Source organism: Oryctolagus cuniculus, chromosome 19 (assembly GCF_964237555.1).
Source record: "Oryctolagus cuniculus chromosome 19, mOryCun1.1, whole genome shotgun sequence".
NCBI lineage: Eukaryota > Metazoa > Chordata > Mammalia > Lagomorpha > Leporidae > Oryctolagus > Oryctolagus cuniculus.
The window spans coordinates 22,943,373-22,967,420 of record NC_091450.1 but is presented as its reverse complement, the minus strand read 5'-3'; the positions used below and the strand labels follow the sequence as shown (position 1 = coordinate 22,967,420).

The 24,048-nt window shown below is 42.3% G+C and overlaps 1 protein-coding gene across 11 annotated transcripts in view; it reads left to right on the top strand.

Annotated features, from left to right (window-relative positions):
- Positions 1-24,048, top strand: part of MRTFB (myocardin related transcription factor B) — a 290,368-nt gene that overhangs the window by 118,221 nt on the left and 148,099 nt on the right. For 2 of the 11 annotated variants that reach the window (XM_070064814.1, XM_070064813.1), the window contains exon 3: positions 6,717-6,857. The exons of the other annotated variants lie outside the window; for them this stretch is intronic. The gene's annotated coding sequence lies outside the window, so the exon portion shown is untranslated. The remainder of the gene's footprint in view (positions 1-6,716; positions 6,858-24,048) is intronic. 11 annotated transcript variants of the gene reach the window in all.

Here is a 24,048-nt window from a genome sequence, read left to right as displayed (position 1 = left end):
GCTTTACCGCTATGCCGCAGCGCCAGCCCCACACTGTTTTTCAAAGCAACTGCAGCATTTTCTATTCCAGACCAATGTTTGAGGGTTCTACTTTGTCCACTTCTTTGTCAACACTTCTCCGTGTTTGGCCTTTTTGCTTTTTGTTTTTCTCACAGTAGCCATCCTAATGGATATGAATTGGTAACTCATTGTGCTTTTGGTTTGCATTTCTCTGATAGCTGATGTTACTGAATATCTTCATATGCTTTTTAGCCATTTTTGTGGTGCGTTTCGGGAAATACTGACTCAAACTCTTTGCCCATTTTAAAAATTGGGTTTTCTTTTTATGGAATTCTAACAGTTCTTTATGTATTCTGAATAGACACACCCTTATCAAATACATGAATTATACATTTTTTATTTTATATGCTGTGTTATCTCTTTAACTCCTTAATGTTCTTTGAAGAAAATAGTTATTTGTTTTGATGAAGTCTAGTTTACCCATTTTTTTGTTACTGTGCATTTTCTCTGAAAATTTCTGTAAGTTAGAAAATACCTTATTTCTGGACTTCTCCCATTTAAGAAATTTGTACAAAACTAGTTCATTAACTGTAAATGGGTTAGAGGTATTAGGCATCTTGTACGTTTTCAGATGTTCTTCTCTAATTCGTTGTGAGAAGACCAAGTTTTGTAGCCTCATACCCAGTGTGCTTTTTTCGTTTTAAATCAGAAACATGTCTTTGGGTATCACCTGGCTTAGAGTGCATGCAGCATTCAGTGAGCACTTACATGTGTCTGATGTGATCCCGAGGTGAGTAGGGGAGGTGGCCCTATCCTTAAGGAACTCATGCTCACATGCCGTGCTGACAGCTTCCACAGAAGATGGGGAGGTTCATAGGATGGAAGAGGAGGTATTCTGTGGTTGAGAAGGCCTCGTAAGAGAGCGCATGCCAGTTTTGGGTCCACAGAGATGGGTGAGTGACAGACTTCCTGGTTCAGCATGTGAGTCTTTCTTCAGGTTACTTGTTGCTTTGTATGCTGTGTATATTGGTACCAGGTACCTTACAGCAGCCTTATTTAGGATATTTGTTGTAATAAAATGTAGTCACAGATGTGATGACTTTGATGCCTATAAGTGAGCCTAAAGAATGAGGCTTCTTAAAATTTCTTCACATTGACCAAAAAGGAAAACAGTTCAGCATGAGGTGTGTGTATTTGTGTGTGTGTGTGTGTGTGTGTGTGTGTGTGAGAGAGAGAGAGAGAGAGAGAGAGAGAGAGAGAGAACACAAACGAACACAGACTAACCCAGGACAAAGACTAAGCCCAAGTAGTTCTACAGCCAGAGCATAAAATGAGAGACTAGGAGTAGCAATTGCCTGGCTGGAGGGGAAGATTGTGGAGTTGAGCATGTCCTCTAAAGGAATTTAGATTTTCCTGTTGGTAGTGGGAACCACTGAAAGAGTCTAGTGGAGGAGGAATGACCTGACCACTCTGTTACTCCAGTGTGGGTGCCAGATACAAAGGGCAGCATCAGAGATGCGACCTGATGCATTGTGACACTGGCCCAGGGGAGAGCTGAGAGGCAGGCCCTGCACTAGGGCACTGGTGGCAGAGGTAGAGAATATGGGCTGGAGTTGTTGAAGAAGCATTAGTCAAGATGCCTGACTGCAAGTTAACAGAAGACTCACTTCAGCTATCTTAAGGGAGTTGGGGATGATGGGTCATTGGAAGATGCCTGAAGAAGGTTGCAAAAGCCGTGAAATGCTACCGAAACTAGCAGGACTTGAGAGACCCTAGGGATTGGAAATGGTGCTCATGATCACAGGACAGGAGCCATCCTCTCACTTAGAGCTCCTGCCTCTGAGATTTTGCTTGTAAAATCCCAGGGGCACTTTTGGCTCTGGGTTTTTTGCTCTGTGGTCAAACAGGGGTCTTTGTTGGAAACTTTCTACCATTATCACACTGAGCATTCCTGGAAGAAGTGGGCAGGGGGTCTTCTGGCAGAGCCATCTGTGCATGCCCACTCTGGGAATACTGCCAAACCTGGCAGTTGAGAAAGTCTTGGCATCGGTGGGGGGTGGGGGGGGGTGTCAAGAATGATTCCCAAGTGTGTGATTTGGTAGCCCGTGATGATGCCAGTTCTGCCCCCAGAACATGGTTGAGGGGTGAGCAGGCAGGGAGTAAACTGTATACAGTTTGAGGACACTTTAGTCTGCAGACTCAATCTTAGGTTGCATATTTTGTAATGATCTGGTTTGACTTGATTTCTTTCCCTATTAGAAGTCCCACAAGGACAGGGCCGTCTCTGCTGTGGCTTGCAGAGCCTAGCATACTATACTTGGTACATGGTAGGTATGCAATCAGTAAGGGTGAATAAATGAGTGCAGGTGACTGTGCAAAGCAGACAGTTGGTCAGATCGTTTGACTCTCAGGTGAGTATAGGAAATACAGATTCGAAGAGTGGGGACCAGCGTTAGTGCAGTGGACAGTGCCGCCACCTGCGGCGTTGGTCCTGTCCCAGCTGCTCTACTGACCCAACTCCCTGTTAATGGCCTGGGAAAAGCAATGGAAGGTAGTCCAAGAGCTTGGGATCTCTGCTGCCCATGTGGGAAACCCCTAGTGAAGCTCCTGGTTCCTGGCTTTATACTGGCCCAGTGCTGGCCATTGTGGCCATCTGAGGAGTGAACCAGCAGATGGAGGATCTCTCTCTCTAACTCTGACTTTCAAATAAATCTTTTTTTTTTAAAGTCATGAATGTAGGACCCAATGGTTGATAGACCTTGAGAGTTACTGACTCAGGGACATTTTAAAAATTCAGTACTGGCTGGTGCCGCAGTTCAATAGGCTAATCCTCCACCTGTGGCACCGGCACACCGGGTTCTAGTCCCGGTCGGGGCGCCAGATTCTATCCTCTTCCAGTCCAGCTCTTTGCTGTGGCCCAGGAAGGCAGTGGAGGATGGCCCAAGTGCTTGGGCCCTGCACCCCATGGGAGACCAGGAGAAGCACCTGGCTCCTGGCTTCAGATCAGTGTGGTGCGCCAGCCGCAGCAGCCATTGAGGGGTGAACCAATGGAAAAAGGAAAACCTTTCTGTCTCTCTCTCTCTCACTGTCCACTCTGCCTGTCCAAAAAAAAAAAAAAAAAAACAGTATTGTATAAATGTGTTGTTTTCACGTAGAGGTAATAAAATTGTGTCCATCCTCCGCCCCCCCCCCCCATATGCTGACAGTCCTGCATATGGTTTATGTTTTTCTCAAAATTTTTGTGACAGACTAGAATTAAATGTGATACATAGGAAAATAAAGGTGATAAAGACAGATTCTATTTCCTTTTAAGAATAACTGACTCATAGGACGAAACCGTGGATATGATTTTAGATCACTCCTGTAAACGCTCAGAAGAGATGTTTATAAAAACACTTGGAACAATACAGATTGTACTAAGAAAATGTGCCTTGATCAACTCTGGAGATACAAAGCAAGGAGCTTACTAAATCAGGTCCTGCTTGTGAATGGAGAGGACTGGAAGTTCACCTTAAAACTGAGAATTCAACATCAAGACTTCAATTTCTTTTTTTCTGCGTAGCAGATGTTAACTTAGTTTCATCTTTAATTTAAAAATAAAATGAATTGCAGATTTCAGATCTTGGCATCTTGAAATCCGGCTCCTGATGCCTATCTCTTAATAACTATTGGAACATTAGTCTAGAAATGGAATATGACTTTGGTTTTTTTACCCTTTAATTTTGAGGTGAGTGTGCATCCATCCAACTCTGTTGTCAGGAAAACCAAGCCACCAAGCCATTAGTAGGTTAAATGTGCCATAATTGTATTACTTAAATATTAGAAAAACATAGTTTTATAAAAGTAATATGTTCCTATGTTCACATTTGGAAGAGGTTTTTTTTAAGGTATAAGTACAGTTGAATTACATTTGTAGACTGAATACTCTTGTCCTACCACCCTGCCATATGACAAGATGCTCTAATAAAATGTATATGTTTTTAGTGTCTGTCTGTATTGCTTGGATTCTTTACTCCCCCTACAGTAGAGATGTGAGTCATTTTGTTTATTTAATTTTTCACCAATGAACTTTCATTAAATTTGGCTTTGAATGTAGGCTCAGGGTTAGCAAGTGGTAATCATTTATCCTGACTACACAAGTTATAGCAGCTCGTCTTTTAAAGTTACTGTAAGAGATATATAGGTATAAATATTTTAAAAATAACTCATAATTTCCACTTGAATTGTAGATTAATGCTTGCTCTCTCAGAATTTGAATAAATGTGTGATAGACTAAAACTTTGTGTATTCTGAATTTCACCAAAGCTACTCAAGATTGGGAAGGAGACTATATTTTGTATTTTAATGATAAGATCAAAATCATGAGTTTAAGTCCTGTGTAGGTTACTTAAGTAATTAAGAGGACAATTTCGGTGCCAAGATCTCAGACCCCTACAAATTATATCATGCTTAAAATCAGTTACAAAGCTTAAATTAAAGGATACTGGTTTCTGGCTCCTGGAAAAATAATTAAAATACATCTCATATAGTGTAGCTTATTCTATTTTCTGAAATGATTTTATTCTTTGAGCTTTTTTTTTTTCTGATTAACTCTTCAAAGGTAGTATCATTCAGAATAGAAAAATTCATGACCAAGATGTCAGGAAGGGGGCAAACAGCTCTTTGAGTCCCTTACACAGTTAGTCTGGGACTTGGCAGGGTCACTCCCATAAGGTGCCACTTAAAATTAGATGACACTGAAGTCCACAGTGCGATCGGCCCTCCAGCCCCATGTGTTCATGGGCCTTTATCCTTGGACTCAGCCAATCAAGGACTGAAAATATTTGAAAAATACTGTGTCCTGAATATTTATTATAGACTTTTTTTCTTGTCATTATTACCCAGACAGTATGACAACTAGTCACATAGTTTTTACATTGTATTAGATATTATAATTAATTTGGAGATGATTGAAAGCATACAGGGGAATACGTGTAGGATTCATGCAGTCTGCTGTTTTATAGAAGGGACTTGAGCATCTCCAGGTTTGGGTTTCCCGGGGGGCCCTGGAACTAACCCTCCACAGATCCTGAAGGATGACACTATCTCCACTCATGTAATTTTTGGGTTTTTTTTCAACGACTAGTAATTATAATTCAAAAAGAAACATTGAATAATGGGAGGGGGAAATCCAAATGTTTTATTTCTACCTAGATTTATGTTTCATTTCTACCTAGATTCTAATTAAGGGAGTATTTTGAGAATGAATATGCAAAACAATTGAAATGCTCTTTTATTTAAGTGTCTGTAGGATTTAGTGTGTGTTGCCTAGCTAAGGAATCTGATAAGTGATTCTAAATTACATGAGGATACTTCAAACAAAAAAAAAAACTTTGTGGACAATTGAATTAAAAGCTAAGTTTATTTAGATGCAAAATTGAGATTCATATGTATTGGGGATTTCAGAAAGTTCATGGAAATATGTGTTTCGAAAAAATTATGCATGAGTTTCAAAATTTGCATCAAAATAAAGATTGTTTAATTCCATGTTCCTTGAACTTTCACTTTCCTTCATGTGCCTTCTATATTTATAAATTTTTATTTATTTGGTTTTTGCTTTATTTGGAAGACAGAGGGATCTTCATCTGCTAGTTCACTCCCAAATGCCTGAGCAGCTGAAGGTTTGGGTCAGACCAAATACAGGAGCCTAGAACTCCAGCTGGGTCTCACTGGGAACAGGTCCAGCCGGGAACAGGGACCCAAGTACTTGAGCCATCACCTGCTGCCTTCCAGAGTGCACATTAGCAGTAAGCTGGATGGGAAGTGGAGATGGACTCTGTGAAATGGCAGGTATTCCCCGTGTTGGGAGGCAGCGCCCACCACCCCCATGTAGACACTTCTAATATGTCTCAACTGTAGTTTCTATAGTGTAAGTAGCTGATAGATCTTAAATAGTCCTTCTTAATGGACAGTGAGAATGCAGAAGCTGTCTGCTAGTTCTTGCTCTACTGTTACTCAACTCTGAATATAAGTTTTGTCCACCTCTCAAAGATAGCAAAGTAATGTACAGAAATTTTAAAAGAAGGGGGTGGATTTTGTGATTTGTAAACTTCTTTTGTGGATATGTTATCTGTGAAACCCCAGTGTATTAAATGGGTAAAAGAGGGCAGTGGAAGACTGGGCTACAGGAGTGTTGAAAAACCATTGTTCCAGGCTGACATTAACAAAATGTAGAATCTTTTTTTGGGGGAATGAAGACTGAATCACTTATTTATATTTCCTGTTACAATTTTACACCAATTATATGCTTATGTTATAAATATTGGTACCATTTAAAATACAAATTGTTTTAAATATTTAAAGCCGTTTTAGATACAGTCAGGTGTAATTAAGAGCATTAAATGGGAAGGTCACTCAGTAGGTGTGTAACAACAGTCTTGTCATCTTACTGAAGAGACCTTGCCTGAGTTTGCGAGAGTATGGTAATTAAGTCTACCTGAAGCCAGTGCCTGGAAAATGCAGTGTATAACCCAGTCCTGCTGCTGCATTGTAGCTCTTCCTTGTGAAAGGCGAACAGTCAGAATAGCGTGAATTAGACAGCAATAACACACTGAGAGTAATTAAACACCCGGTGCTCATAATGAGATGACTGCGTTCTCAGGTAGGTGTGGTCCAGTTTGGGGCCTGATTTAGGAGACACCTCCTAAAGGGTTCTGGATGTTCCTTTTTGCTTTTAGAATGGGAAACGGCTCTGTGACGTCAGGCTGGTTACCAGGATCATTAACTCTCCACCTGCCTGCAGAATGCTCCGATGTGGGTTTATGGGTTTGTGAGGATGAGTGGAGGTGCTGCATGTGATGTGCTCAGCACAGTGCCAGGTATGTTATACATTGTCATTAGATGTTCGGCTGCAGAACAATGTTTTCCTTCAAGAGGAAATGTAATAGTGGGGCAGTAATTGATGTTGGAAGTGTCAGAAAGAACCACAAAGTGGTTCTGACCTTGAATGGAACTCAAACTGGCGGGTGTCATTTCACTCTTTTACTTTAAGTCAGTACTCATATTGAAGGTGAACTGGGAAGCTTCCACAATTTTTAACTGTTGGTAATTAAATATCTCTTCTTTTTGGATCCTTTTCTTACCATTTTACCTAAACCAAAGCCGTTTTCATTTTTTTTTCTCATTAAACTTTTCTTTAATGGGTCTCAGAATTCTGTGAGGTTTTTGGTCAAGTTGTTTCCATTAACTAATACTGATTTTAAAAACATTTAATAACTTAAAACTGCCATTTTAATTTTTAAAAATTTAAAAAACGAAACGAATACTGTGGTTGGTTTTTCCTTTTATTTTTATGGTTATTGCTTCTCAAGATTGAGACCATTTACAAACTATGCTCACAGAACGTGTGGTCTGAAATGCCGCGGTTACTGAGCACTTGGAAGATTAGTGGTATTTAATGTGGATATAAATTTGAGTACAATATGCTCTGAACATGTGAAAGGGAATCATTATGTCAGTCAAAATTCACTAAAAGCTTATTGTTTAGGAAAATTGTTCCTTTGAGAACACAAAACATTACAGTTCAGAGGCATCCTAAAAAACTGAAAAAGAATAGCTGTTTCTAAGACAATCTGAATCATGTGATCAACAGCTATCTGTGACAGTGCAGTTTTATTGATGTTACGGTTTAGGAAGAAAACCTCAAAGAGACATCACTGCAGGGGAAAACATCAGAAAAGGTTTCAGATGGATGCCCTTTGTGAACTGTGAAGCGCGCTGTAAGTTGTGGCAAGAGATGTAGACCTCTGTGTTCTATTTGTGATGAGTAAATAAAGATACAGCTTTTTTTTTTTAAGATGTACTTATTTATTTGAAAGGCAAAGAGAGAGAGAGAGAAGAGAGAGAGAGCCAGGAGCCAGGAGCTTCCAGGTCTCTCACAAGCATTTGGGCCATCTTCTGCTGCTTTCCCAGGCGCATTAGCAGGGAGCTGGATCAGAAGTGGAGCAGCAGGGACTCGAACCCTCATCCATATCAGATGCTGGCACCCCGGGTGGTGGCTTTACTTGCTTTGCCACAGTGCCAGCTCCAAGATGTAACTTCTAGACCTTGATTCAGTTCAACAGAATTCTCTCTGAACTCAACAGTGGAGAGTATGTTGTGGTGCAGGGTGGTGTTTATCCTCAGTACCAGCCTTGTTGCTATTTTTAGAATCATTTTGTGTTTGTCTACCTAAGTTTTTCACATCTTTCTGTATTTCTAAGCCAGAAGGACCTCCTGGAGCTGACAAGCTCTGTTCCTGCTGTGTTTATAAGTATGGATTTATCTTTGTCCTGAACTCACTCAGGCTTCAAGAGATAACTTTTTCATTCTAGCAGTCTAAGTTGTTGGCAGCACAGCTCTAGTCATCTTACCATTTGTGTGTGTTATTTCAGCTTTGTATTAGAAGGAACACTGGGCTAGTCTGTGCAGCCTATTTCTGCTGACATTCTTTAGTTGTATTATTTTAGTGCCATGACTAAAACCTTACAAAGTATTCCAAGAAAAGTTGCAGAGTGGTTTTGTAATTTGGTACTATTGGCCATTCTGCATGAAATTCAGCTCCTAGAACCGTGCCAGACACAGAGTACATTTGCAGTAAATGTTTGTTTGAATTAATGAATTGCTTTCCGGAAGCTTGTGGTATAGTATTTTCCATGTTAAGTGACCGAGCATTCAGTATTGGTAGTTTAAATGTTCAAGCTTTGTTGAAAGCCCATAAACAGACTCCTGTGCAATCCAGGGAGACCAGTTTGATCACTTTCCCATCCAATAGTAATTTACTTTTACAGTTGTGTTTATATAGAGTAAAGGTCAAAGGAAAAGGTGTACTTGAAGCAGTTACATCAGTTGCTTTGCTTTGGTAAAAGATTTTCAGTATGCTGCCTAACAGGGGACAATTTAACATGGATACTATATAGTTTAGGCAGCCCCCCCCCCTTTTTTTTTTTAAGATTTATTTATTTGAAAGGTAGAGTTCCAGAGAAAGAGAGAGAGAGAGAGAGATCTTCCATCTGCGGGGTTACTCCCCAAGTGGCTGCAATAGCCAGAGCTGGGTCAATCCAGATCTAGGAGCCAAGAGCTTCATCTGCATCTCCTACGTGGGTGCAGGGGACCAAGCACTTGGCCATCTTCTACTTCTTTCCTAGGTACATTAGCAGGGAGCTGGATCTAAAGTGGAGCAGCCGGGACTTGAACCAGCGCCCATATGGGATTCCGGTGCTGTGGGCTGCGGCTTTAACCCATTAAGCCACAATGTCAAACCCTAGGCAGCTCTTTTTTAAAAAACTGCCTTAGTAGTTATAATTGATGGGCCTTTGGCTGCATATTTAAAGTGTAATTAATTCTGACACATACAAGCACTCGTGAAACCATCACAGCAATAAGGGTAATGAACATATTCATCACCACTCCAAATTTTTTTGTACCACTTTGTAATCATACTGTCTTGCCCCTCTGCCTCTGTCTGCAGGCAGCTGCTGATTTGGTTTCTGTTGCTATAGATGAGCATGCCTATATAGGGTTGCAGACTCATAAATGTGGAATCATCTTATGCGTACTCTTTTGTGTTTGGTTTCTTTCACTTGGCATAATTATTTTGAGATTTATCTGTATTGTAGAGTGCATCAGTAGTTTATTCCCTTTTAATGCTGGAAGTGTCCCACTGTATGGTTGTGTGTTTGTGTCTTTATTCACTATTGATGGTCATTTGAATGTTTTTTTTTGGGGATTATTATGAGTACAACAAGTCGTTGTATAGACATATACTTTCCTTTCTCTAAGTAAATGAAAATGGGATGACTGAGCCGGCGCCGTGGCTCAATAGGCTAATCCTCCGCCTTGCGGCGCCGGCACACCGGGTTCTAGTCCCGGTCAGGGCGCCGGATTCTGTCCCGGTTGCCCCTCTTCCAGGCCAGCTCTCTGCTATGGCCAGGGAGTGCAGTGGAGGATGGCCCAGGTGCTTGGGCCCTGCACCCCATGGGAGACCAGGAAAAGCACCTGGATCCTGGCTCCTGCCATCGGATCAGCGCGGTGCGCCGGCTGCAGTGGCGGCCATTGGAGGGTGAACCAACGGCAAAAAGGAAGACCTTTCTCTCTGTCTCTCTCTCACACTGTCCACTCTGCCTGTCAAAAAAAAAAAAAAAAAAAAAAAAATGGGATGACTGGATCATATACATGTTTACTTCTTTGGAGGTTCCAGACTGCCTTCCAAGTTGCTTCCTTTTACATTCCCATCAGCAGTGCATGAGGATTTCCAGTGTCTCCATGTATTTGTCAACACTGGGTGTGGTCAGTCTTTTTAAGCCATTCTAATAGATGGGTGGTAGGATCTCATTGTTGTTTTAATTTGCATTTTCATAGTGACTAATAGTATTGAGCAAATTTTTATGTATGTATTTGCCATTCCTTGGTAAAGTGTCCAATCTTTAATCCATTTGTTTCTTGGGTTGTTATCTTATTGACTTCTAAGAGTTCTTTATATATTCCAAGTACAGATTCTTTTTCAGATTTAAGCTTTGCAGTCTTTTAGCCCAGTCTGTGATTCATCTTCATTTCTTTATTCTAACAGTGTCTTTCAAAGAGCAGGAATTCTTCATGTTGAGAAAGTTCATTTTGTTCTATGCATTGTGCTTTTGGCGTCACATCTAAGAACTCTTTTTTTTTTTCATAAATTGAATTTAGTGTTTAATCACAGTCAGAAAAAGAAAAAAAGGTTATACTGCATGCTTTTGTGCTGCAATTATCAAGAAGTATGAGAAGTACCTGACATTCACTTTGTTTTTTTTTTTTTAACTTTTATTTAATGAATATAAATTTCCAAAGTACGACTCATGGATTACAATGGCTTCCCCCCCACACCGTCCCTCCCACCCACAACCCTCCCCTCTCCCACTCCCTCTCCCCTTCCATACACATCAAGATTCATTTTCAATTATCTTAATATACAGAAGATCAGCTTAGTATACATTAAGTAAGGATTTCAACAGTTTGCTCCCACACAGAAACATAAAGTGAAAAATAATAGATGATTTTTTTAAATGATGATGAAATCAGATCAGACATATTGTCATGTTTAATCCCATTGAGAGTCAAGTTGGGAATTGATAATTTTTTTTTTGTTGTTTTACAGAAGATCAGTTTAGTATGCATTAAGTAAAGATTTCAACAGTTTGCACCCCCATAGAAACACAAAGTGAAATATATTGTTTGAGTACTCGTTATAGCATTAAATCTCAATACACAGCACATTAAGGACAGAGATCCTACATGAGGAGTAAGTGCACAGTGACTCCTGTTGTTGACTTTACCAATTGACACTCCTGTCTATGGCATCAGTAATCTCCCTATGCTCCAGTCATGAGTTTCCAAGGCTATGGAAGCCCTCTGAGTTCTCCGACTCTTATCTTGTTTAGACAAGGTCATAGTCAAAGTGGAGGTTCTCTCCTCCCTTCAGAGAAAGGTACCTCCTTCACATCTAAGAACTCTTTACCTAAACCAGGGTTACAGAGATTGTCCCTTACATTTTCTTACAGAATTTTTATGGTTTCATGCTTTCTGTTTAGGTATATTAACACATTTTGAGTTAATTTTTGCATATGACTATTTAGTTGTTCTAGCACCATTTGTTGAAATGACCAGTCCCTATTCACTAAATTGACTATGCACTCTTGTTAAAAATCAGTTGTCCTTATATGTGGTTCTGTTTTTGGTCTCTGTTTTGGTCCATTGATCGCCTTTATCCCAGTACCACATTGTCTTAATTACTGTAGGTTTATAGTCAGTCTTAGAATCCAGTAGTGTCCTCCAGCATTCCTTTACAGAGCAGTTTAGGCTATTCAAGATCCTTTGCATCTCCATTTGAAGTTGAGAGTCAGCTTATCAAGTGATATAAAGTAGCCTTCTGGAATTTTGATATATTGAATCTATAGATCATTTTAAAAAAAATTATTTATTTGAAAGGCAGAGAGAAAGAGGTCTTCCATCTGCAGGTTCACTCCCCAAATGACCACAAAGGCTGGAGCTGAGCTGATCCAGAGCCAGGAGCCAGGATTCTTCTGGGTCTCCCAAGTGGATGCAGTGGACCAAGCGTTTCCCAGGCCATAAGCAGAGAGCTGGATTGGAAGAGAAACGGCCAGTACACTAACTGGTGCTCATATGGGATGCCGGCGCAAGCAGAGGCTTAACCTCTTAATAGCTTAATGTAGATCATTTTTGAAATAACTTACTTTTTTTGAAGATTTATTTATTTATTTGAAAGTCGGAGTTACATAGAGAGAGAAAGGTCTTTTGTCTGCCAGTTCACTCCCAATTGGCCGCAACGGCCAGAACTGTGCCAATCCGAAGTCAGGAGCCAGGAGCTGCTTCTGGGTCTCCCATGTAGGTGCAGGGGCCCAAAGAGTTGGGCCATCTTCCACTGCTTTCCCAGGCCATAGCAGAGAGCTGGATTGGAGTGGAGCAGCCGGGACTTGAACCAGCGCCCACATGGGATTCCGGCACTGCAGGTGGCGGCTTTATTCGCTACACCACAGCGCCAGCCCCGAAACAACTGACTTCTTAGCAATATTGAGTATTTCAGCCCATTTCTCTCATCAGTCATTTATTTTCTTAAATTTTATTTAAGTTACGCAAGTTTCATATATTTTTTTAAAATTTATTTATTTATTTGAAAGAGTTACATAGAGAAGGAGAGGCAGAGAGAGAGAGAGAGAGAGAGAGAGAGAGAGAGAGGTTTTCTATCCGCTGATTCACTCCTCAATTGGCTGCAATAGCCAGAGCTCTTGCAGCTGCCTAGCTACCTCCCAGTCAAGCTCTGAGTCAGCGGGGGATGCCGGCCATTCCCTCTACTTGAAGCTCTGGATTACACGTGCACACTAGGCGAAGCCACTGGCCAAATGCCTGGCTGCCTGCTGCTGCCAGCCCTGCGTTCAGGTGCCCCGTCCCAGTGAGCTGTTTGTTCACATCCGCAGGCTTCCGTAGTTGTTGTCCTTTTGCAAAATGGCGCCCACCCTTTCAGCCAGATTGCGGGTTCACGCAGTTTCAGCTCTTCCTGTGGGGCTTGCCGGGTGGTTTTCTCTCCAGTTCTCTCCTGAGAGTATGCCTCCTACACTTTTCTCCTCACTGTTTATCCCTAGCCCAGGGCAGCGTGCCGCTCCCTAATCTGCCATCTTTGATCCCCTTTCAGCATTCTTACGCATCATTGCATATGTGTCCTAAGTATTTAATATTTTAGTGTTGTAAATAGCGTTAAAAATTTAATATGAAGTTATTCCCTGCCAGCGTAGAAATACATTTGCCTATACGTCTTGTATCCTGCAACTTTGCTAAACTAACTAGTAGTGTTTTTTGCTACATTTCATTAGATTTCCTGCATAATGTCAATTTAAAATCATTTTATTATTATTATTACTACTTGTAATCTGAATGCCTGCTATTTCCTTTTCTTGCCTAATTGAACTAAACAAAATCAGTAATATGATATTGGATATGGTGAGAGTAGAATCCTGATCTTGCTCCTCACACAAAAGGGAACGTATTCAATCTGTTGTTACTGTGATGCTATAGATTTTTGTGGATTTCCTTAATCAGGTTATGGGTGCTTTCTGCTGTTTCTGGTGTGCTAAGAGTTATTTTAGTCAGGAATGAATCTTGGATTTTGTTAGTTTTCTGCATCTGTTAAGGTGATCACATGGTTTTTATTTCTTAGTCTCTTGATAAGTCTAATTACATGTGTAGTGAATGATAAACCAGACTTATATTCCTGGGTTAAACCCTTTGGCTCCTGATGCATTACCCTATGTTGTTGGATTTAATTTGTAAATTTTGGTATAGAATGTTTATATATATGCGTATGAGGGACATAATAGCTTTTTTTGTTCTGGTGTCAGGTTAATGCTGATGTCCTAGAATAAGCTGGGAAGTATTTCTGTTAAATCTTCTGAAAGAATTTGGATAGAATTGTTATTTTTTTAACCTTAAATATTTGTTAATACTGATCAGTGAAGCCATCTGAACTTGGAATTTTCTTGGAAAATTTTTATTTTTTAAAAAAATTTTATTTCTCTAATAGATAAAGACATAGAGAGTCAGACAGAGGGGGAATCCCATCCACTGGCTCACTTCCCACATGCCCTTGATAGCTAAGGTGGGCTGAAGCTGGGAACTTAGTCCAGGTATCTCACATGGGTGACATGAACCAACTTAACTTATTTTTTTTTTTTAAGATTATTATTTGAAAGAGTTAAAGAGAGCGAGATCTTCCATCTGTTGGTGCATGCCTCAAGTGCCCACAACAGCCAGGGTCAGGCCAGGAGCCTAGAACTCAATCTAGGTTTCCCATGTGGGTGACAAGATCCTAAGCACTTGCCTCCATTTTCTGCTGCCCTCCCAGGTGCATTAGTAGGAAGCTGGATTGAAAGTGGAATAGCTGGGCCACTAACCAGCACCTGATGGGATGCCAGTGTCGCAGGCTTAACCCACAAAGCTACAATGCTGACCCCAAACCCAGTTATTTGAACTGTCACTGCTACCTCTCAGGGTCTGCATAGCAAGAAGCTGGAGGGGCCAGCACTGTGGTGTAGTGAGTAAAGCCACCGCCTGCAGTGCCGGAATCCCATATGGGCGCCGTTTCGAGTCCCAGCTGCTCCACTTCCCATCCAGTTCTCTGCTATGACCTGGGAAAGCAAAGAGGATGGCCCCAGTCCTTGGGCCCCTGCATCCATGTGGGAGACACAGAAGAAGCTCCTGGCTTTGGATGGGCACAGCTTTGACGGTTGCAGCCATCTTGGGAGTGAATCAGGTCAATCAGTGGATGGAAGGCCTCTCTCTCACGCTGTTGTTCTCTCTTGTGCTCTCTCGTTCTCTATCTCTCTCTGCCTCTGCTTCTCGCTAACTTGCCTATCAAATAAAATAATTAAATCTTAAAAAATAAAGCTGAAGGCAGGCATTGAATGCTAGCATTCTGAGAAGGATTGTGAGCATCTTCATCATTAGGCTACAGCCTGCTCAGAGGGAAGTTTTTTAAGACAGAGTTACAGAGAGAAGTAGAACCAGAGGGAGAGAGAAAGGTCTTCCATTCTGTTGGTTCAACGGTCAGAGCTGAACTCATCCAAAGCCAGGAGCCTGGAGCTTCTTCCAGGTCTCCCATGTAGGTGTAGGGGCCCAAGGACTTGGGCCATCTGCTTTCCCAGGACATAGCTGAGAGCTGGATCGGAAGTGGAGCAGCCGGGACTAGAACCCATGCCCATATGGAATGCTGTTGTTGCAGGCTAGGGCTTTAACCTGTTGCGCCACAGCCCCGGCCCCAGAGGGAAGCTTTTGAAACTACAGATTCAGGTTTTTTTAATTTAATTTTTTAAAATTTATTTAAAATGAAGAGTTTTATACACACACACACACACACACACACGGAGAGAGAGAGATCTTCCATGTGCTGGTTCACTCCCCAGACAGCCGCAGTGGTCGGAGCTGGACCAATCCAGAGCCAGGAGCTTCTTCTGGGTCTCCCGCGTGGATGCAGGGGCCCAAGGATCTGGGCCGTTCTCCAATGCTTTCCCAGGCTGTAGCAGAGAGCTAGATTGGAAGTGGAGCAGCGGGGACTCAAACCGGGGTACATATGGGATGCCGGCACTGCAGCGCCAGCCCCAAATATGGCTCTTTTTTTTTTTTTTTTAATTTATTTGACAGGTAGAGTTACAGACAGTGAGAGAGAGACAGAGAGAAAGGTCTTCCTTCCATTGGTTCACTCCCCGAATGGCTGCTATGGCCAGAGCTGCTCTGATCCGAAGCCAAGAGCCAGGTCTTCTTCCCGGTCTCCCATGTGGGTGCAGGGGCCCAGGCACTTGGGCCATCTTCCACTGCTTTCCCAGGCCATTGCAGAGAGCTGGACTGGAAGAGGGGCAACTGGGGCTAGTACTGGCGCACATATGGGATGCTGGCGCTGCAGGGGAAGGATTAACCAAGTGAGCCACGGCGCCGGCCTTCAAATATGGTTCTTTTAAGGTCTTGATTTAAACTGGTTCCTCCTTATGACATGAGGATATTACTGCACGGAGAAATTATGACAGTTAAAATGCACAGTCTGGATCCTATGTTTCTCTGTGTAATAAAGATTGTAGCAGAGGCAAGTAGAGGTGCAAGGGGGCCTGCAGAGTGTACTTGGCTTGTGAGGAATGGGATACCACGGCTCCCTTGCTTTTGTCTGAGTACCTTATTTTGTTGAAGTCTGTGGATAAATCTATGAGACCAAACACAAATTGTTAGTTCTTTAAGTTTATTTTGCATGGGCTGCAGTTCTCCATGTTGGTTGCTATATTGTGAACTCAGAATGTGCCAAGAGTGATTCCACACACAGCTACTGCTCCCTTGGGATTAATGGGCGGCTCTGCTTTTTATTTTCATTAAGACTGTTTGTGGTGGTCATGGTAACTAAAGCTGCAACAGTATTGGCAGGTGTTGCTGACAAGATTACATTGAATAGGAGGAAAATCTAGCGGCGGAATGCCAGCTGATTGTTAAAGATTCATGTCAATATTTCACTCAAAACTTGTCACTAAGTAACAGTTATTTCTCTAACAAACTATTCCTTTTTTAAAAAAACAAATTCTAAGTTATTTTTAAAAGGCAATTTTCTTATTACAGAAGCTTAATTCTGTGCTTATTTTATAAATAAAGGGAAACTAGCATAATGTAATTAATCTTCTTGGTATCTGTATTAGGAGGCAGAGTTCCTCTGCAGTCCAAATCAAGGTACTATATTTAGGGATTTTGAAAAATAAGTGACAGCTGTTTGCTTAGAGACATTAAGATGACTGGTGGTGAATTGTAAGGAAGAAACAGAAGGAAAAATAGAGGAGTTATTTTCAAACATGCTTGAGTGTAAAGGATTTTGTATATTTTAGTTTTCCTTTAAAAAAAGAAGACAATCCAAGCAGTTTGAATAAATTTATGATTGAAGCAGCAGGTTACTCCTCTGTTCTTAAAATTAACAAATTTCTAATCCCTTAGTTTTGTAGAGGAGAAAAATAGCAGTAAGGGGAGGTGAGAATGCCAGGACCAGAACACAGACCCTTGAGTCTGAAAAATTGCTGTTAATTCAGACTGTTAACCATGGGTTTAGCCTTGCCTCTTTCATCTGTGAAATGGACATATTGCTCATGGTCATTTTCCTTGCTTGCAGATTAAATGAGGAAATGTGTGAGTCATCACTAAATAAATGTTTAGTACTGTTTTGGGTAGGGAGCCATTTCCCCCATCTGAGGGACTCAAGGAAATAGTTAGGAGTCCTACGCAGGTAAGAAGCCGCTAGAGATTGTTTGTTTTCTAAAGTGAATCTAACTCTGCTTTTAGAAGAACAGGTAATTTTTTTTTTTTCTAGTTAAACAAAGTGACTGAGTTCCCATGCATTTATAATTACATTAAAAACCGTTAGCTCTTGAATGATAATGAGATTGGCTCTTCAGTTCTGTTTGGTCTCAGACTTCCTAACCATGTGTCCAGCAAGCATCATAAGCTAGAACAAAAGTTAACACCTTGAAGTTAACGTTGTATCAGCCCAGTGTGTGTGTCTACTTTTCCCTGTTAGAATAGCTGCTTTTGAATGCCCTGCCTTGCTGTGGTTTGCCTGTTTCATTCTTGGAGGCTTAGCTCCAGCACTGACTTCCTCTGCTGACCCTTGCCCGGCTGCATTCGAACCCCTCGCCCTGATGCCTTCTGCTTCCATGGCACTAGCATGTGATTGTCTGGTTTCTTTTCTTCTTATCCCAGAATCAGGGTCTTAGTGCTCTCTGTACTCCAGGACACAGCAAACATGGATGCAAGCTGCTAGGGAGATCATGTTGAAAGGAAGGCTGGAGTTGCATGTGCTGTGTTCAGAGACTAGGGGATAGGATGTATCCTTACAGGAGTATTTCTTCTGCCACTTTCCAGCCTCTTACAGTTTCTCCCCCACTGATGTCTGTGTTACAAGAATGAACTTGGGGATTTCCTTGGTGCTATTGACACCCTCTGTAGCATCACACTCGGAGCTTATTATATCTAAGGACTTGTGCAGAATCATGGGGTATACCCACAGATTCCTATTTCCTCTGCTAAAATCTGGAGAAACAGAATCTTATGCTTTTGCATTACATACACTGGCCAAATGGCCACAAATAGAATTCACTTTTTAATGTCTTTATAGTCAATCCAGCTAAGTTGCAATAAATTAAATGTTGAAATCAAAATAGAAATTAGAGATATTGAAAGAGGGTCCCTGCTGTCCTTGTCTTCATTGTTGAACTGTATAGAGACAGAGGCTTGGCTGCAGCCGATCTGCTGAGCGCTAAGTACCCCACGAGAGAAACCCTGCTTGCCTTCTGGCTGCTGTTGCAAAGAAACCATGATTTGTGTTGGCCACTGTTGAGGGAGAAAAATTAGGCAGTCATGGTGACACGATGAATGTATTGAAGTATACTCTACCTAGTTGATGGTTGACAGTTTCTTTCAAAGGGCACTGTTGAGCCAGAATTTAAAAACTTTAGAAGACAAATTACACACAAGTTTTGGCACAGCATCCAGTATAAAAAGTGTGTTTAAGGTTTAAGGCCCTGAACCGCAGTTTAGCCAGAAAGACTGAACATTGCCCTCAGATAGGAAGGGCCTGTAAAGGACTAAATAGTTTGAATGTTTGGACTGAGTGTATTTTCTCACGCGTTTTTTTTTTTTTTTTCCATTTCTTAGAATTCCAGTAGAGCTTCAGTGAGCCGAGTGGTGGAGTGAGTCTCCTCCGTCAGGAAATCTGTGTCTCCTCCGGGCCCCCACAGCCACAGGCGTGCTGATGGAGGAGCCTGAGGTCTGTGCGTTGCGCTCAGGCTTCTGTTCACCCGGCTCTGAGTGTCAGTAGTACTGGAAGGCCTCAGACTTAATTGTTGGGCTTTCACGTTGTAAACCCAAAAGCATCCATTTGGTATAAAGAAATGGGAACTGTTGGTGTTTCCATATAATTATTTCCAGGAGGAAATTTGAGAAAGACAGGCTTTTTTTTTTTTTTTTTTTTGACAGAGAAAGAGACAGAGAGAAAGGTCTTCCTTCTGTTGGTTCACCCCCTAAATGGCCGCCAAGGTTGGCGCTGCGCTGGTCCAAAGCCAGGAGCCAGGTGTCTCTTCCTGGTCTCCCATACGGGTGCAGGGCCCAAGGACTTGGGCCATCCTCCACTGCCCTCCTGGGCCACAGCCGAGAGCTGGACTGGAAGAGGAGCGACCGGGACTAGAACCCAGTGCCCATATGGGATGCCGGCACCGCAAGTGTTGACAGCTTTGGTAAAAATTTGAAATGAGACCTTTTCATTTAGGGTCTCTTCAGCTCAGGCCTTGGGTACACAGTCTGTTTTCATTGGGTCTCTGTCCCATTTCTGGGACAGTCATCCCGGTTAGGATGTTTGATCACATCTACGTTTTGTCTGTGCTGGAAAAATTCCAGCTGGATGCACTTAGCCTATACCTGGTGTCATTTTGCCTATCAGTACATTTTCAGTGGTCTGATAACTAGGGGTGGATAGGGTGGGCAGAGAGGCAAACTATTTGTTTAAAAAAATTAAAATGAACTAATGCCCAGTGATTAAATATCATGGAAATCAGTAACTCTCAGAGTGAGCAGTAAAATTAAAATGAAAAACTGAACCCATTTTTCCTTTTCTCTGTGTTAAAATCATGGAGCTGGTAGAGGCCTTAGAAAGTTGTCACATTTTACCACCACCCCACTCACCTAATGTATTAGCCCCCAGAAGTCATCCTCTCATGTTTTTCTTACAGAATTGTTGATGAAAGTTTTTATAAAAGGTTAGCTGTCAGAAAGGATAATGCTTACTTAAAGAATACAATTTATAGCTTTTGCTCTGTCAGGGTCTGAAATACAGCTATGGCCTGATTAGAAGTATTGTTCTCTTATAAGATATTTTAGGTTTCTGAGGTAATAATATGCTGTCCTTTTGTTAATGAAAATCCTGGTTTTATTATGTTTGAAAAAGTTTTATTGTTATTAGTAAAGTTGGTGTGTTCTTAGAAAGGTAGTTAGGGGAAGTTAAATGCTGTCATTCTGTCTCTTCATTGCAAGAACAAAAGCACATGATTGTGAAGTATTTCAGTGGGTTGAACCTTGCAGTAGAGCTTGCCTTCCCCAGTATAATAAGAGCATTTTGCCTAGTTGCCATGGAAGCAAATTTAAATTATCAAAAGTTATGGTGTGGGTCATGATACTGATCTGCTGTGGAAGATAGATGTTGCGATCTAACACTCTTAATGCTAGTCCAGCACCTAGTGCAAGAGCAAATATTTGCTGTGCACTTCCTGTGTGCCAGATACTCTGCCAGAAGGCAGGGTTGCAAATGCAGAGGCACGGCTCTTGTGTTAGTAGGTTTTTTTTTTTTTTTGACAGAGTGGATGGTGAGAGAGAGAAAGGTCTTCCTTTTGCCATTGGTTCACCCACCAATGGCCGCCACAGCCTGCGCACTGCGCTGATCCGAAGGCAGGAGCCAGGTGCTTCTCCTGGTCTCCCATGGGGTGCAGGGCCCAAGCACTTGGGCCATCCTCCACTGCACTCCCGGGCCACAGCAGAGAGCTGGCCTGGAAGGGGCGCAACCAGGACAGAATCCGGCGCCCCGACCAGGACTAGAACCCGGTGTGCCGGCGCTGCTAGGTGGAGGATTAGCCTATTGAGCCACGGCGCAGGCCTCTTGTGTTAGTTAAGGGATCTGGCAAGGAGGTTTGTTCAGCTCACTTGCCTGGAGGCCCAAGAGTGTGGTGCCAGCTTCTGCTCGGCTTTGGTGAGGACCTCATGGTTTCCAGCATTCCACTGGTGGTGGTGCATGCCGGAGAGATCATACGGTTGTACTGAGAGCCACAGAGGCATTCAGGGGTCAGGCTCATTCTTTTTATACCAACCCACTTTTGCAGGAACTGGCTCACTCTACAAGACCAGCATTAATCTCTTCCCTTCCAAAGCAATTCCCTTTGCCCTAATTCCATTCCACTAGGTCCTAATTCTTAAAAGTTCTAGCTGCTCTCGTATCACCACACTGGGGACCAAGCCTGCAACACATCAGCCTTTCGGGAACACACTTAAATCGTATCCAAATCACGGTGGTTTTCAGCCTTAAGGACGTCCGTTTCTCTAATAAACAGAATCGTGGACGAGTGCAGGACAGTTGATGTAACAGTGATGTGTACCAGGTGCAGGAGAGTGTTGCAGAAGGGAGTTGGGGAATGTTTGAGGAAACTTTAAGGGTGTGTGTGAATTTTCCAGCACACAGGGAGGTGGGATGAAGATGCTTTTCCCACAAAGAAATATCCGGTAAGGCTAAGAAACATTAAGGGTTTTTCTTTCCTCCCGCCCCCTCTCCCCATCTACTTGAAAGGCAGAGCAAGAGCAAGAGAGAGAAAGATCTTCCATCCACTGATTCTCTCCCCAAATACTTGAAACAGTCAGGCCTGGGCCAGCCTGAAGCTGGGAGCCCTGGACTCCATCCAGGTCTCCCACGTTTGTGGCAGGGATCCCAGCACTTGGGCCATTCTGTTGCCTCCAAGGGATGCGTTAGTGGGAAGCTGGGTCAGAAGTAGAGGAGCTGAGATGCACACACTGGCTCCTATACTTAGCTTCTATCTTTAGGCAGTTTCCAAATTAGTTTACAGTAAAATTAGACAAGTATGAAATAGAGAAACTATATCTCACACTGTCCTGGGTGACTTGTATGTAAGCATTCGGTAGTGTAGTTTTTATGTGGCCCACTTCCTGTTTCCAGTGGGCTCAAGGCATAGGGTATCAGAGAGAGGACAGCACAGAGAAGACAAATGAGAACTCCAAAGGAACTGAGGACTCAGAAATAAAACTGAATAGAAAAAACCTTTCTGCGTGGTGGACTTGCAGCCTCGTGAGAGGAGCGGTTGTGCTGTGGTGTGATTCTGAGGTTGCTACCTAGAGTCCCTCTCACATTCAGAACTAAGTCATTGAGGGTCCACCAGGAGAGATCACCTGCAGACCTGTCGTTTTCCTTTTAGAATGAGGGGTCTTCTTTTCTGGCAGTATTTCTGATCCAGGCAAGCAATGAGAGCACTATGCACAGGGTCGGAGGGGAGCACGGCTCAGGGAGGAGGCATGAACTGCTAGCACAAACTTCATTTTGGTCTCCAGCAGTTTTCCAACAAACAGTTCACGAACCAGCCACTGTGCTAGAAAGTGGGAATCCACGCACAGGTGAAAACACCTCCCTCCAGTCCACTATGAATCTTACAGAAAGATGAATTCAATACACGTGGGTTACTCCTACTGGAGAGGAGGCTACAGAAAGGTCAGTATGCAGTGTGAGGTGCAGAGGGGAGAGAGCACGTTGAGAATTGCTGGGAACTCAAGGAGATGCACTTACCTTTGGTCTGACACAGCTCTTGTGTTGTGTGAATGCTCTCAGTTGAGGACAGAAGTCTGAGTTACTGTTTGAGACGCTGGCTCCCACTGCCTTCCATTCCTACCTTGCTTCCCCTTCAGGGGCTCCCTTACTTGAGTGAGTTCTGGCTACAGTGGTGGACTGTGGCCCTCAAGGTGAACTAACAGTGAATCAGATAGCTTTCTCCCCGGCTTCAGTCTCTTAGAACAGCGTCACAGGCTTCTGGGCGCTCTGAATTTGAGATTACTGGCCTCTCTGCTAGATTCTGCAGATCTGGGCTAGGTCAGAGAACATCCAGGACATTTCCAATTATTTATAGCTTTACATGTCTCTGTTTCTATTTCTAAACAAAAGAATTGTATAGAGTTCTCTACCACACATAAATCTTGAATATTTAAATAAGATGAGCTTTCAGCATTCAGAAAAGAACACCATGAGAACTCGAGATTGAATTTCATTCAACAGTCCTTGATAGAATGGTTCTAAATGCTAAAGTGAATTGTGTTGCTAGAGAATTTTCAGCCAGTGTCAGAAAAGCTGTATTTATGATCTTTATGTGTGTTTATGTTTTAATCAAAACGATTCCATGACAATAGTAGTAGCAACCATCCCAATAAAGACAACCTCCTTATCATGTCTCCTACTAAATTCATAGCTTGATATTTGGGAGTTTTATAGTCCAAAAGGTTAATGTCTGTCATTTATTGGGAGAAAATCTATAATCCTCTGAAAATTAAACTTTGTACCAGGCTGGCGCTGTGGCGTAGCGGGTAAAGCCGCCTCATGCAGTGCCGGCATCCCATTTGGGTACTGGTTCGAGTCCCGGCTGCTCCACTTCTGACCCAGCTCTCTGCTATGGCCTGGGAAAGCAGTAGAAGGTAGCCCAAGTCCTTGGGCCCCTACTCTCATATGGGAGACCTGGAGGAAGCTCCGGGCTTCTGGTTTTGGATTCCGAATAGCTCCGACCGTTGCGGCCAGTTGGAGAGTGAACTGGCGGATGGTTAGAGGGCGGTCTCTCTCTGCCTCTTCTCTGTGTAACTCTGACTTTCAAATAAAAAAAAAAATCTTAAAAAAAAAAACAACTTCGTACCACATTTTTATTGTATTTTACTAGTCTCATTTTCTATTCCTGGCTTGATTTAAATATCAAAATTATTGGAAGAAATTGTTTGCTCATTAAAGGACTTCAAGCTTAACTGTCCAAAGGCTTAAATTTCTGTATTGTTCTTTAGCAGTTCCTATAAAAATAAATTCCTTTCATGCAGGAAGCTGAAAAGGCAGGCTGTTGTGCAGGAAACTGCTGTGCGGTTCCTTCCTTCCTAAACTTCAGGCCCAGTGCTTTTCCTCACTTGGAGGTCAAGGGCTCTGTTTGTGTGCGTGAAAATAAACTGAACAGCACCTGCCGCTTAGTCACCAGAGAGAGCATCATGAAGCTGCTGAGCAAACAGATGCACTTAGTTTAAGATTTTTGAGATGCTCAACACATGTGGTAAGAAAATCAAGTTTCAAATAGAAGAGTATGAGGAAATAAAGAGGAAAATATAAATCAAGGCATCGGGGGCCATTCCAATATTGTTCTGCTAGGCTGGTACTTTGAAAACTGTCCTTGAAAACATAATTGT